We start from the raw sequence: 16,182 nt of genomic DNA on the forward strand, positions 1-16,182 counted from the left end.
GAGGCTATTGATTTCGTATGGAACTGTATATTTATATATATACATCATCGTTTTATCAGAGGCTCAGCCACACACACTTGGTAGTGCAAGCAACAGTTTTGTAAACCAGGCAATGAAAAGAAAGGAGCCAGCAGTAGTAGTGTCAGAAGCAAGAATTTAAGAATTTTATTAGGTATAGTCCAGGATACCCTAGGTCATCTAACTTAGTCTGTTAAGTAACTATTCAGTTCAGTTCAGTCGCTCAGTTGTGTCCGGCTCTTGCGACCCCATGAATCGCAGCACGCCAGACCTCCCTGTCCATCACCAGCTCCCAGAGTTCACTCAAACCCATGTCCATCGAGTCGGTGATGCCATCCAGCCATCTCATCCTCTGTTGTCCCCTTTTTCTCCTGCCCCAAATCCCTCCCAATATCAGAGTCTTTTCCAATGAGTCAACTCTTCGCATGATGTGGCCAAAGTAGTGGAGTTTCGGCTTTAGCATCAGTCCTTCCAAAGAACACCCAGGGCTAATCTCCTTTAGAATTGACTGCTTGGAACTCTTTACAGTCTAAAAGACTCTCAAGAGTCTTCTCCATACCACAGTTCAAAAGCATCAATTCTTCGGCTTAAGTAACTATAGCCTGGTGTTAATCTCCTGGTTGTAAATGGTGAAGCATCTGCTTTTACCCGAAGGTTGATGATGAAGTTAGGCATTAGGGGGAAAAAAAAACCCCACGACTTAGAGTATCCCTTTAATAATTTAGTTAAATATTGTTAACAGTATAACATAACAGCAAAGGACTGCCTGGGAAGTGAGTCTTAGTAGCACAGACCTTAATTAATAAAACTAGAATTTAATATTTAGTGAAACATAATTTTTTCTAAAATTATGCTCTTTTATTAAACATAGCCGACTAGTTTGTTCTAAAAATAAATTTGGTCCACTGACCATATAGGCTTTTTTTGTATTGACTCTGGCATAATCTTTCAGGAGTCTCAGACTAAATTCCCAAAGGCCTCTCAATGCCAAGAAGGTCATGCCAAAGGCCTGCCATCAGATTTTTCTCTTGTATCGGTCCCCCAAATATTTTGAGATATCTGTATTTTTTAGGAGACAGTCTTTTTATTTATTTGATGAGGTTTTTCAGAACCCAAGTGTCTCTAGTTTCTGGAGGGACAAGGCAGAGAGTAAAGGAAAATGTTTTAATTTTACCCACAGGTGTAAAATGCCAAATTGTTTTAAACCATAAGTAACTTGAGGAGAAGAGCTTTTTTATATCTGGGAAAAAAAAAAAAAAACCCACAAAGATTAGAAGCCGGTAAAATATCAGACAAAAAGTCATGAAAGTTGCAACCATATTTAGCAGTTCATTTAATCCTCTGTAATTAATCTTTGTTCTGTCTATGGGGTCCCACAGAGTAGGACACGAGTGAAGCGACTTAGCAGCAGCAGCAGCAGCAGCTGTTGCCCTTGCCTGATAATTGAGGATGATAGTTTAAAGAAGTTTGTAAAGTTTTTGTTAAGGCTTGTGTGATGGTCCAGAGAAGTAGAGGCCTTGCTCACTGGCGATTATAGAAAGCATATCCCAAGTGGAAGACACATTGTTAACCGTTTTTTCTGCACCGTGAGGGCATTAACCCTGTGCAGGCAAAAAAAACAAAAAACAAAAAAACAAAAACAACAATGAGGTTCGTCAGGGAGCGGGGAAAAGCCAAGCAGCTGTCGTAGATTTCCCATGGCCCTGACTGTTTGATTTACCCATTTTAAATTTCCTGACTTAGGAGTAGACTGTTGCCATGTTTTAAAGACATCAATACGGCAAAAGTCTTAATTTTTGTAGAAGAGGAATGAACTTTATCCACATGTGCCATAGTCTTCATAGACCATTGTGAAATAATGCTTATTTACTTTACCAAAGTAACAAAAGATTTTAAAAACAAATATAAATCACTTAAAGGTAAGGAAATTCACATAGTCTGTTATCAAAAGCCACATTCCAAGAAAACTTTGTCCTCTTAGGAGAGAGAAAACCAAATTCCAGTCTGATACCAGGTTATATTCACTGTGGTACAATAGTTATTCACTTAGTCAAAGTAACAAAAGATTTCAAAGGCAGTCAACATCTTAAGAAATCTTTACTATGCACCCTACTTTTCTTAAGCAACCATGAACTGTTCTTTATATTAGCACTCTGTAGGTTGGTAAACAGAAATCACCCAGAGCTCTTTTCTTTTCATTTTCTTTCCTTAAAAGTTTCTTCACGTAAAGTGACTTTCCCTGTTGACAAATTTGCAATAGATGTAAGAAGAATGTTATACTTATTGTTGATGATTCTTAAGACCTGTCCATATTAATTAGATTAGCAAACATTAATACCAGGTATTAATTTAACATTGAATATTTCCCAGTTCATGTGAACCTAAAATTCATTCAGCTTAATTTCTCTGTATTTAGAATTGTTTGATTTGTAAGCACTTTTCTTTAGGCCCGTTAAATTAGAACTCATTTACAAAATAACCTCAGCAATAGGATTCAAAGACAAAGATGCACACTGAGACATAGATTACTCCACATGGAAAGAGATCTCATAGTTTTCCACTTGAGATTTAAAATGTCTCTTTGCCCTTGTATTTTCTTCCTTGGCTTGGAGTTCTACTAATTTGTCCAAGACTGAAATCTCAGGCAGTGTGGGCCGTGTATGTCAAGGATGTGATAACAGTTAACTTCAGGTTTTTTCCTAGGCATGTTTCTGAAGGTCAGAAGTCTGAAAGAAGTATTTTAACAAGCTAGCTTTCTCCAATTGCACATGCAAAAAGAACCGGTTTTGTAATTTCAAAAAGGTTTCATTTTGACCAGTTTTCTCCAGAGTCTGAAGAATATTATGACCAGTCGTTCTGCATCATGACCTCATAGCTAACATTTAAATCCGAAAGTGCTCAGATTGGTTCTGATGACAGGTGCAGACTGACTGATAAGATGTTGTCCCCGGAGAGGTTGACCCTCTGGGGAGGTGGGGTCTTCGTTTGATCAGAAGAATCGGAAGGAGTAAGAAAACTTGCAGGAGTGGGGAAAGCTTGGTTTCCCTTCCTTCCTCACCACACGCCCTGAGAGGTAGGAGAAGTTAGAAGGAGATTTTTTTAGAACGTTCAGAGAGTTTTTTCAGGCTTCTGATTACAGACAGAGTAGGGGATGGGGAGATAAGGCAGCCACAGAAAGACACATACAACATGAGTCTTTCAGATTTGGATTCTGACTTCCCGCCATGAAGGAGTTTAGTGTGCCATTAAGAGGCCATTTTTCTTTGGCCCCTCAATTTGTGTTGGGGCTAGGAAAAGAAAATGAGCCTTTTCTTTTTGAGGTTTTCAGCATCAAAATTTTTTTCCAGTTCCCTAGAATGTAGCTGAGAGGTGAGTCTGAGGGACTCTTCCTCCCTCTCCAAAACCCATTCTTAGCCTATATGCCATAGAATGGGGGTGCTGAGAGTCACCAGCCATAGAAAGGAATCCCTTTTGTCCCAGGGAGCCCTCCCTGAAACTGAGACACCATGTGACTAATGGCACAAATGGCCAATCACCCCAACAATCGGGTCAAACAGTGAGAGGTAGCGCCTGAGCATGCAGCTAGGGCACAAAGTGTGAGGCTAGACACCATGGGACTCGGGCAGGAAAAGATAGGAGAGAAAGAGACTACTGGAACCAACCTGGTGACTCACCCTTTGGCAATACCCTGAAACACGGAGGCACTTTTTAGAATGACTCAGAGGCAACTCCCAGACTCCTGTGAATCAATCCAGACCAAGGGAGGAAAAGTGAAAGTAACAGGGAAGACAGGCTGAGGGATCTGCTTTGTGGCTCTGCCGGGAAAGCAGCAGTCAGGGGTGAATGGGCTCAGTGCTTTGCTTGAACCCATGTGTGCTTGACATTGCACAGAAACTGTGGTGGTGGGGGCAGATGTCCTAGTAGCCTTGTCCATTTTGTGACCCCCTCTCCTGTCATGGGAGTATTCACGTGGCAGGTGCACTAAGGGCTTTTAAGTGCCTGACCTGTGCTTGCAATTTTAATTGGCCTGGTCCTCAGCTTAAGGGAGAATGGGGGAAGGAGGAAAGGAGGGCCCTCACCCTTTTGGGTGGCAGTTACTGGGGCATAGTGGACTTTGGGGCCTTTGGAACATGCCAGAGAGTACCCCTGGCCAGAGTTCCTCAATTGCTTCCACAGACACTGGCCTGTTCACAAGCGGTTTGAAGAAAAAGAAATGAGAGAAGAAAGGAGAGTAGGGGAAAACCCCCCTGAGAATCCCCATATGGGCCACTCAATGTTGTGATCTGTGCCTGGGTTGGAAAAGAATTTCCAAATACAGAGTATTTTAGAAAGGAATGAGTTCATTACGAAAAAGAGCAGAGAAAATGAGGGTGCTGCAAGCACACGGGGTGACCTCCTGACAGACCAGGGAAAGGTAACGCTTTTCGTGGGTTCGTAGCCAATTGTTATAGTCTCAAGACACGGAAAATTCCTGCCAGAAGGGTGGCATTAGATAATTGCTTAGGATGGGTACTTTTGTCTATTCTGGGGTTAGGGAGCTGGCCGGTTTACATCAGGGGAGCTCTCGCAAAGCTTGCTATGTGGCTCGGTCACGTCCCGATGCCCATGGCGCAGGGCTCCACGTCTGTGGAACCTACCGCGTTCCACATAGAGCAGTAATCAACACAGCATGAAAAAGTTATCCTTCAATAAAAAGAAAAAAAGGAGAAAAATTTGGACAAATGAAAATGTCACAGGGTGGCTATCTTGTTGATTCTCTACTGCTACATCCATCCTCTTCCCTTAGGTAGTTACCCTCATCTGAGCTTTATATTTATAGAAACGGATTTGCCCCGAGGACTGAGACATTTAAATACCATGAATATAACATATATCACTTATGAGACCCGCTTCTAAGAATCTCTTATGAAGCAATTGCTTCCTGTCTCGTTTTGTATAAATTTTGTATCTGTACATACAAAAGGCACTCAGTTACACCTGTAGTTTATAAACAGGTTGTGCTTAGGCAATTCCTATGATTTTAGTATGAGATGCTATGACATTAATACCTGGGGACCACCAGTAGTGATAGAGCAGTGATCAATGGCTCCTTGTGTATTGGTTTTAAATTAAAGATAGCATATGCCAAAGTCATTATACTTTGAATACTTCTGTTTTAGCACAACCCAAGAGAACAATGAGAATGATAGGCACAGCATGTATTAAGTGCATAACATGTTCCAGGCCCCTCTTAGGTCCCTTCTTTGGACCATCACAAAACTCCAGAAAGGTACATTTCATCTTTCAGTGTAAAATGTCATATATAACCTTGATCCCTTAAAGCCTATGACTTTGAGCAAGATCATACTTAGCAGAGTGTTGAACTGCTGTTGATATTCACATGCCTGTAACATGGAATTTTTTATCTTCCTACAGCATCAGTTAAGGTATCTTTTATGCTATCTTCAAGTTAGGTTTATTTAACGCTAGCAAAAACATGAACTGGTAACAAAAACCTAGTACATAATCAACTAAGCAAAATGCTAATAAACTACTAAACACGTGCATACCAGTTCTAACAAGATGTGCTACAGGCACATCCATGAAACATTAGTAACCACAACATAAATAAGTAGAGGTCCTCTTGTTGGTTGGACTCTAACAGTTCCCATTATCATTGAGAGGAGTAGTAACACTAAGACCAGATATAAAATATTAAATGCATTTAACCACACAGACGCCTTTTAAATTGCCAAGTCATTTTAGTTGAAGATAACAATTTGGGAATTAGCAGTGTGATTATTGATCATTTCTCCCAGTAAGTGCCAATGTGATTTTCTCCATTTTGTGAACTCCAGTTTTATTTACTTGGATTCAAGGGATTAATTCTCAACACTTTAATCTTCCTCTTCAAGGATATCTTTTACATAGTAAATGGCACCTATAAATGCTGCAAAGAAAAGAAGGCAAAGGCGAAGAAGCATCACAGCTAATGCTCTGTTTAGACTCAGCCTTAGACTGGCTCGAATGCCTAGTTCTCTGTCAGGTGGAGGGCCACTATCTACGCTGCCACCTGGTCCTCTCTCAGTACAGTTTGGTGGTTTCCAACCTTGCTGACAGTGACAATGTTTCCGGTTGTTGCACACCCCTCTGTAATTGCATTTCCTGACATCGCAGTCAAAACCCAGGTCTTGAAAAAAAGTACAGTTTTGGTCCTTACAGTATGCTCCTGGGCCACATGTTGCACCATCCACTACAAGCCCCATTTCTGGCACATCTGTCCCGAAGTGGGCATCATACCCAAAGCAGGTTTGCGGTGTAACATCATGTACTATTATTTGATGAAAAGTAGTGTGCTCCCCACCACCAGGAATTTCCTTCACGTTGCTACAGTGCAGCATTCCACACCGAACATCATCCTGTTCACATGCAACAGGTCTTCCTCCTCCTTGAGTCAACTTCACACCACAGTTTCCAAATCGGTCACCCCTGATATTCAATACCTCGTAGCATGATGACGCAGCCTCTCTTATGTCATAGCCAAAGAGGGCTTGACACTGTAAATCACGGTCACTACAGTTTCCCCTCATACAAACAGCTGAAGGTGAGCACGGGGTTCCATCCTGGATATAAGTGTCATCTGGACAATCATGTGTCTTCCCGTTACAGTATTCTGGTAGATCACAAATACCAAGAGTATCTCTGCAAATATATCCAGGATAAGCATATTTGCAGTTTCTGCAACAACCTCCATAATCACAATCACTGCCAAGGCTGAGGGCACAATTGGAATTGCAGCACCGATCCTGAGTACAGTCTTTTAAGGTGCCACAGTCACATTCTTCATTGGGGTCTATCTTCTTGTCACCACATCGTCTTGCTATATAAGGAAAATTATCGTATGGTACATATGGAGCACTCAAACAAACATCCCACATATGTAACCGTCGGTGAATTCTCTCAAAAGTGCAATTGCTTATCATATCTAGAAGACCAGGGTTAGAATTCATGAGACAGTGTTGTCTCCGAAAACACTGACAACCTGGAACATCATGATGACAACCCAATACATGACCTATCGAATGTGCTCCAATAGTTGCAGTTAAAAATAGGTGGTATCTTGAAGCAAATACATATGATGCTCCCCAATTGGGATTGCATACTCCATCAAAGCTGCTACCATAGGAGGCCCCAGCAATTTTATGTCCTGTTACAAGCAATGAAGTATCATGAGGAATTTTTTCATACCATCCCCAATATTTCCATAAACCAAAGTTAGTTACTGCCTTTATAACAGTTCTAAATCTATCCAAATTGAACTTATCTCGGCCATCCCATATGCATAAAACACGTATAAAAACCTGAAGTTGACCCTGGTAATAAATGCTATGTATTATGTTATTCAAAATCACCATATTCTCTATTATATGTGTCATATTAATGTCCTGCATATATAATGAGTGAGAAACTGTGTAGTGAACTTTTAAGGCTTTCTTGTGTGGCCACCACAGATACACAGGGCCTGCTCTAGGCATTTCAGAAATCATTGCCTCCTCATACTCTTGATTTGTATCTTTCTCTTCAGCCTCACATTTCTCATCCTCTGCTGCTGTTTTCTGTGTCACAAGCTGAGAAATCAGATGCTCAAATTTGGAAGAAGCCTCCAATGGTTTGATTTCGTAAGTGAAGTCATCCAGCTGCAGCATGCCACGCAGACCCCCATAGCAGGTGTCCAGGGTGCCCATGGACCCAGGAACCCCTTCGATGTAGCTAAAGTAGTAGCAGTCTCGGGGGATATAAGGGTAGTTCTCCTGCATGGCACCTTGGTCGTTATCGGTGATAACAGGAAAATGTCTGGGCAGCAAGTTCTTCTTGACTCTCAAGTGAACCACGTGTCTTTGGCCGCTGAAGCGAATCTTGTAGGAGAGCTGGCCTTGTCTCTCAATTCCACTCACTCTGTGGGACACCTTCCTGGGAATCACAATTTCAGAAGAAGTGAAGCGCCATCCTGGTGGGTCATGGGAACAGCAGGTTGGAAACAGGAATAGCCAGAGCAGAGGCAGCCAGAGATCACCTCTCAGGTGGGCCTGGGTGCAGGCACACCCCATGAGTGAGGAAGTGTGTGACCAAAGAAAATGCACTGCGGTGGGAGGCAGGCAAGACTATCCCTGGAGCAGCAACTTTTAGACAGCAGGCTAGTCCTGAGGAGAGCAGAGACAGACTGGAGGCTGGGCAGCCCCAGAGGTGGGGGAGGGAGGGGAAGCTCTTACATAACAATGTGTCCTCATGAAGGGGAGGGGCTGTGCCAAGTGGTGCTAGGGGTCCTAACACAGGGGGGTTAGGGAAGACAAAACATGGCAGAAATGAGGAAAACAGAGTGCATATCTGGGCTGAGTGGTTCCATGGTCCTTTGGAAAAGTCACAGGGGGAGAATCAGGGGGTTTGGTGCAAATTTGAGACAGTGATTGACTTTTTGCCCTCAAACCAAAATGAGACAAGGCTTCAATTTGTAATGAAAATACGAAATGGAGAAGAGAGTGGAAGCTTCTTTCAGTCAGACTTTTGAGGAGAGAATCAAATTCTTTCATACTTTACAAACGTGGGATGTGTTGGGGGTGATGAGTGGAACAAAACAATAGTGTCCTGAGTAGAAATGTTAGGGTGGATAATAGTTCCTTATAAAGTTAAAATTATGCCGGCCCTGTGTCTTGGTGATTCTAGCCATAGGAAGTTACCACAATGATTCTATATACATATTCATAACAGCATTATGCTTGAATTTATTCCACAGACTGGAAACAAGCAAACAGTGCTGGACAGATGAATGGCAGACACACGGGGCTATTCGTTCAGTGGGAAAATCGTCAGTAAATCTGAACAAGTTTCTGGTATGTGTACGATTGTGGATGTGTCTCATAGATAATATGATAACAGAAAGAAAGCAGACCAAAGAAGCAGTACATAGGACTTCCTTTGTACGACGTTCTGGAATAGTCCAAAATAATGTACGGGGAATCGAATTTTAATCAGTGCTTTGCTGATATAAGGGAATGGAGGGATGGAGGGAACTTTCTGGAGTGATGGGAAACTTCTGAATCTTGACTGGGGTGTGTTCAAGATGAAGGTTTCCCTCCAGGGTCCACATGTTGAAATCCGACCCCCCGCCCCAGGTGATGGTATTAGCAGCTGGGGTCTTCGGGAGGTGATTGGTGCTTTTACAAGAGGCCTCAGAGAGATCCTTCAAGCCTTCTGCCCTGTGTGTTTACAGTGAGAAGGTGCATCTGTGAACCAGGAAAGGGTTCTCCAGACACTAAATTTGCTGGCGTCTTGATCTTGGTCTCACTAGCCTCCAGAACTATGAGAAATATTTTTGTTTATTACCCACCCAGACTAAGGTATTTTATTATAGTATTCTCAACACACTAAGACAGGATGGTACTTACCATCCTGTCAAACCTCAACAAGCTGCATGATTAAATCTGAGTATTTTATTGTATATGCTGAGCATACCTCGAAAAGTTGATTCACTTAAAAAGTTCTGACTTGAGCTTTTTTTTAGTTCCTTACAGAATAATGAATCATAATCTCTTTCATACATCTTTCTGCTTTCAAAAATCATTTCTGCATTGAATTGCCTGTAAATGAACTCAACTCAAACTAAGGAAGTTACCATGAGCAATTTATGTCGCCTGATTTCTCTTTTTGTGGGTCATATCTTGAAGTTGGAACCAGTAATAAGGACATTAACATTTAGAAGAGAAGACTGTCCTATTGCATAAATGTGATGTATGCAACACTGAAGGATTTTTAAAAAATTAGTGCACTCAGGAATATTCAAAAAAATATAAGTACGCTTGAACTCAGCTTGAAGTCAATTCACCATGAAAAGAATAGGTGATTTCCTATTTTTTAACTGAAGTGTAATTGAGTTATTGTATTGTTTTCAGGTATACAGCATAGTGATTCAATATTTTTATGGATTATATTCACTGAAAGTTGCTATCCTTTAAATATCTGATGCCAGATGCCACTCCCTTCTGCCTCCAAAGTTTCCACAGAAAAGTCAGCTGATGGCCTTTTGATTTAGTGTTTTCCTTTTCTTCTTCTATATACCCAGGTGTGGAGTTGCCGGATCATGTGGTGCATTTACTTTTAATTTTCTGGTAATCCTCCCTACTGTTTTCCTTAGTGTACCGATTTACATTCCTAACAACAGTGCACAACGCTTCCCTTTCCTCTGTATCCTCACTAACACTTGTTGTCTTTTTGATGATAGCTCTTCTGAGAGGTTCATGAAGTCATATCTCATTGTAGTTTTGATTTAAATTTCCTTAATGATTAGCGATGTTCAACACCTTTTCATATGCATATTGGCCATGTGTGTGTCTTTCTTGGAGAAGTGTCTATTCAGGTCTTCTGCCCATTTTCTAATTGGGTCGTTTGGTTTTCTATTTGATATTGAGTTATTATATACTTTGCATAATAATCCCTTATCCATCATTGCATCTCCAAATAATTTTTCCCATTCAGTAGATTGTCTTTGAGTTCAGTTAGTTCAATCACTCAGTTGTGTCCGACTCTTTTGGACTCCATGAATTGCAGCACGCCAGGCCTCCCTGTCCATCACCAACTCCCAGAGTTCATCCAAACCCATGTCCATCGAGTCGGTGATGCCATCCAGCCATCTCATCCTCTGTTGTCCTCTTCTCCTCCTGACCCCAATCCCTCCCAACATCAGAGTCTTTTCCAATGAGTCAACTCTTTGCATGAGGAAGCCAAAGTACTGGAGTTTCAGCTTTAGCATCATTCCTTCCAAAGAACACCCAGGACTGATCTCCTTTAGAATGGACTGGTGGATATCCTTGCAGTCCAGGGACTCTCAAGAGTCTTCTCCAACACCACAGTTCAAAAGCATCAATTCTTTGGTGCTCAGCTTTCTTCACAGTCCAACTCTCACATCCATTCACGACTACTGGAAAAACCATAGCCTTGACATGGACCTTTGTTGGCAAAGTAATGTCGCTGCTTTTGAATATGCTATCTAGGTTGGTCATAACTTTCCTTCCAAGGAGTAAGCGTCTTTTAATTTCATGGCTGCAGTCACCATCTGCAGTGATTTTGGAGCCCCCCAAAATAAAGTCTGACACTGTTTCCACTGGTTCCCCATCCACTTCCCATGAATTGATAGGACCAGATGCCATGATCTTCGTTTTCTGAATGTTGAGCTTTAAGCCAACTTTTTCACTCTCCTCTTTCACTTTCATCAACAGGCTTTTGAGTTCCTCTTCTCTTTCTGCCATAAGAGTGGTGTCATCTGCATAATGAGATTATTGATATTTCTCCCAGCAACCTTGATTCTAGCTTGTGCTTCTTCCAGCCCGGCGTTTCTCATGTACTCTGCATATAAGTTAAATAAACAGGGTGACAATATACAGCCTTGACATACTCCTTTTCCTATTTGGAACCAGTCTGTTGTTCCATGTCCAGTTCTAACTGTTGCTTCCTGACCTGCATATAGGTTTCTCAAGAGGCCGGTCAGGTGGTCTGGTATTCCCATCTCTTTCAGAATTTTCCTCAGTTTATTGTGATCCACACAGTCAAAGGCTTTGGCATAGTCAATAAAGCAGAAATAGATGTTTTTCTGGAACTCTCTTGATTTTCCCATGATCCAGTGGCAATTTGATCTCTGGTTCCTCTGCCTTTTCTAAAACCAGCTTGAACATCTGGAAGTTCATAATTCACGTATTGCTGAAGCCTGGCTTGGAGAATTTTGAGCATTACTTTACTAGCGTGTGAGATGAGTGCCATTATGTGGTAGTTTGAGCATTCTTTGGCATTGCCTTTCTTTGGGATTGGAATGAAAACTGACCTTTTCCAGTCCTGTGGCCACTGCTGAGTTTTCCAAATTTGCTGGCATATTGAGTGCAGCACTTTCACAGCATCATCTTTCAGGATTTGGAATAGCTCCACTGGAATTCCATCACCTCCACTAGCTTTGTTCATAGTGATGCTTCCTAAGGCCGTGACTTCACATTCCAGGATGTCTGGCTCTAGGTCAGTGATCACACCATCGTGATTATCTGGGTCGTGAAGATCTTTTTTGTACAGTTCTTCTGTGTATTCTTGCCATTTCTTCTTAATATCTTCTGCTTTTGTTAGGTCCATACCTTTTTTATCCTTTATCGAGCCCATCTTTGCATGAAATGTTCCCTTGGTATCTCTGATTTTCTTGAAGAAATCTGTAGTCTTTCCCGTTCTGTTGTTTTCATCTATTTCTTTGCATTGATTGCTGAGGAAGGCTTTCTTATCTCTCCTTGCTATTCTTTGGAAGACTGCATTCAGATGCTTATATCTTTCCTTTCTCCTTTGCTTTTCACTTCTCTTCTTTTCACAGCTATTTGTAAGGCCTCCCCAGACAGCCATTTTGCTTTTTTGCATTTCTTTTCCATGGGGATGGTCTTGATCCCTGTCTCCTGTACAATGTCATGAACCTCCGTCCATAGTTCCTCAGGCAGTCTGTCTATCAGATCTAGTCCCTTAAATCTATTTCTCACTTCCACTGTATAATCATAAGGGATTTGCTTTAGGTCATACCCGAATGGTCTAGTGGTTTACCTTACTTTCTTCAATTTAAGTCTGAATTTTGCAATAAGAAGTTCATGATCTGAGCCACAGTCAGCTCCCGGTCTTACTTTTGCTGACTGTATAGAGCTTGGCTGCAAAGAATGTAATCAATCTGATTTCGGTGTTGACCATCTGGCATCTCCAAATAATTTTTCCCATACAGTAGATTGTCTTTTAGTTTTGTGAATAGTTTACTTTGCTATGCAAAAGCTTTTAAGTTTAATTAGGCCCCATTTATTTATTTGTGCTTGTGTTTCTTTTGCCTTAGGAGACAGATCCAAAAGAATACTGCTGTGATATTTTTCAAGGAGTGTATGCCCATGTTCTCTTTTAAGTGTTTTATGGTTTCTGGTTTAGGGCTGTCACGCGAGCGTATGTTTCTCGGTTCCTTGTCTCATCACAACAAAGATTTGCAATGACGGAGTGTCAGAGCTCTCAGGTCTTGGATAGACCATGTTATAGCTCTCAGGTCGTGAAAGGACCGTGTTATAGCTCTTAGACAAATCAGTGTTACAGCTCAATTTTATTTAGAAGATAGCAGGAAAATCCATCTTCAAGGCGTGAGGGCATGTCGATCCAAAGACGGGAAGAGAAGAGCGCCCCAGTGTGCGGGAGAGAGAGCGAGCTAGCTTTGGCTCCTCTTTTTATATGTTTATGTCTCCCTAGGCCTGTCCCATGTAAATTGGGCCAGCCAGGAGTGTTGTTTGCTTTACCTGAGGTCCTCACTCTGGTCCTCGGACCTTCTTTTGTTCTATTTTCACGGGCTTTTCCCTTCTTTGTCTTGTAGCCACCGCCATTTTGGACTCCTTTCCCCTATTCTACCTACCTAACATTTCCAAACCCTCAGGAGATGGGAGGCCCAATTCTTTGGGAATAGGGGCATCGAGGTCTTTTTGGCTATTTCCTGCTCTACTGGGATGGCTAGGGGTATTGGGCCTCCTGTCCATCTAAGGGTGTGTGATATTTTTCGTGGTCAGCTGTAGTTTTATGTCTTTGTTGAACTGGCACTGCGTGTTGTAGCTTGTTGACCTGGGCAGAGACAAAACAGGTAAGACAATTGAGAGTACATGGAATAATCATAAGCATCATCAATATAGCATAACAAGCACTAGTAGAGACATCAGTCAATTTTAAACTCACATGGTCAGGATGGCTCAAGTCCCTCCTTGTTCAGGGATCAGAAGATCTATCTCCTGTCTGTTTTGGAGTACAATCTCTGTCAAGCTGTGTTGGCTCCTTAGAGTTATCCTGAGAAATCTTATCTCCAGAAACCAGGTTTTGGGGGTGTTCATTAGAATGACACTCATTGGTAGTTCTGAATAGGTATCTGAGATCTCCCAGGGGCTCACAGGTGTATTGAGTATCCTCTTCTGTTTTCTTCCATGGCTTGACTCGTGAGTAGTGAATCCAGGAGTCATGTCCTGGTAACTTGACTGTTGTGGGGGTAGAAAGTATTACAGGGTAGGGGCCCTTCCATGTGGGCTGGAGTTGAGCCTTTGGGGACCCATCTTTCCAGACTTTAATTAGGACTTGAGTCCCTGGAGCATATAGTGGTGACTCCTTAGAATCTTTTGGGTCCTGGTTCATACCCCACAAGCATATATCCTGTTGGAATTGCCCAATGGCCTTGGCATAAGACTGGAGGGTCTGAACCTCTGGATCTAGGAAGAGGTCATTGACATAAACAAAAGGTCTCCCATATAGCATCTCATAAGGACTAAGACCAACCTGTTCCTTAGGGGCAATACGGGTGTGGAGGAGAGCTATTGGTAAAGCCTCCTTCCATCCCAGGGAGGTCTCCTGGGTTATCTTTTTTATCGCTGATTTTAAGAATTGATTGGCTCCTTCTAGTTTTTCTGAAAATTGCGGCCTCCAGGCACAATGGAGATAATAAGTAATGCCCAGTGCGCTCGAGACCCCTTGGGTGACCTTAGAAGTAAATGATGTCCCATTGTCACTTTGTAATGACCTGGGCAGACCAAATCTTGGAATGATTTCATGGAGCAGTTTTTTTACCACCTCCTCAGCCTTCTCAGTCCAGGTGGGAAAGCCTTCAATCCATCCTGTGAATGTATCTATCATGACTAATAGGTATTTATACCCTTGAGAAACTGGCATCTGGGCGAAGTCCATCTGCCAGTCCTCTACTGGGTAGGCCCCACGTCGTTGGATGGGCTGGGCCAGCTGGGGTCTTCAGGCTCCTTGGGGGTTGTTTAGTTGGCAAGTGGGACAAGAGGAGACCACCTGTCTTATAGTTGTTTGGAAGCCTGTTCTTCTGAAGGACCTTTCTAGTAATCTTTGAAGGGACTTTTCCCCCAAATGAGTGGTAGCATGTAAGGAGTTAACCAACTTCCATTGGAGGTTCCCAGGCAGAAAAAGGAGTCCCTCCTTTTGGAACCACCCCATATGATCTTCTTGAAAGCCCTCGCTCTTAGCTTTAAGAGTCTCATCTTCAGTATATGAAGGAGTTTCTGGCAAATTAGTCTGTGGAACTAAGGTGGCAACCCCTATTAGGTCATGGTTCTGTAATGCTGTTCTCCTAGCTGCCTGATCAGATGCTTGGTTCCCTCGTGCCACTTCTGTGTTCCCTTTTTGGTGTCCTTTACAGTGGGAGACTGAAACCTCAGTGGGCAGATGGACTGCCTCCAAGAGTTGAAGAATCTGATCACCATATTTGATTGGGGACCCTCGGGTGGTAAAGTGGCCCCTTTCTTTCCAAATAGCCACATGTGCATGTAGCACCAGAAAGGCATACTTGGAGTCAGTGTAAATGGCTATTCTTTTTCCTTTTCCCAGCTCTAAAGCTCGAGGCAGGGCTATGAGCTCAGCTAATTGGGCCGAAGTACCTGGTGGTAGAGGCTTAGCCTCTATGGTCTCAAAATTGGAGACTACTGCATACCCGGCTCTTCTTCCATCCAAGACAAAGCTGCTTCCATCAGTGTACCAGATTTCCTCAGGATTAGTCAGAGGATCTTCTGACAATCCCTTTCGGGGTTTTGTGTAGTGGTCCAAGGTTTCTAGACAAGAGTGAAAGGGGAGAGAGCCCTCGGGGATAGGCAGGAGGGTGGCTGGGTTAAGAACCTCACAAGGGCATATAGTGAGGCCTGGATCAAGCATTACTTGATATCTGAGGATTCTTTGATCAGACATCCATAAATGGCCTCTCCCGTTTAGGAGTTGTTTTACTTGGTGGCTGATAAAAATAGTTTGCCCCCAAAGGAGAGTTTTAAAGCATCTTCTATCATGATTGCAATAGCTGCAAGACTTCAAAGGCAGCGGGGCCAGCCTCGGGTGGTTGGACCGAGCCTCTTGGATAAGTAAGCTACAGGCTGGGGCTCAGATCCCAACCTCTGAGTTAACACTCCCAAGGCTATTTCCTTTCTTTCATGGACATAAAGTTGGAATGCTTTTTCTGGGTCTGGCAACCTCAAGGCAGGTGCCTGACTTAAGGCCTGTTTTAGTGTAGCCTCTGCCTCCTTTTGAGGAGTTCCCCACATCAGTGGGATTGAATCATCTCATCCCTTTAAGCTTTCATATAAGGGCAGGGCAATTAGACCATAG

General features: G+C 42.6%; 1 long non-coding RNA gene across 4 annotated transcripts in view; it reads left to right on the top strand.

Annotated features, from left to right (window-relative positions):
* The window catches only part of LOC129621740 (uncharacterized), a 58,817-nt gene that overhangs the window by 18,233 nt on the left and 24,402 nt on the right, over positions 1–16,182 (top strand). For all 4 annotated transcript variants that reach the window (XR_008699648.1, XR_008699649.1, XR_008699651.1 and 1 more), the window contains 2 exons: positions 7,583–7,676; positions 8,789–8,885. This is a non-coding gene — a long non-coding RNA (uncharacterized LOC129621740). The remainder of the gene's footprint in view (positions 1–7,582; positions 7,677–8,788; positions 8,886–16,182) is intronic.

The sequence above is a fragment of the Bubalus kerabau genome, chromosome 10 (assembly GCF_029407905.1).
Source record: "Bubalus kerabau isolate K-KA32 ecotype Philippines breed swamp buffalo chromosome 10, PCC_UOA_SB_1v2, whole genome shotgun sequence".
Classification (NCBI taxonomy): domain Eukaryota; kingdom Metazoa; phylum Chordata; class Mammalia; order Artiodactyla; family Bovidae; genus Bubalus; species Bubalus kerabau.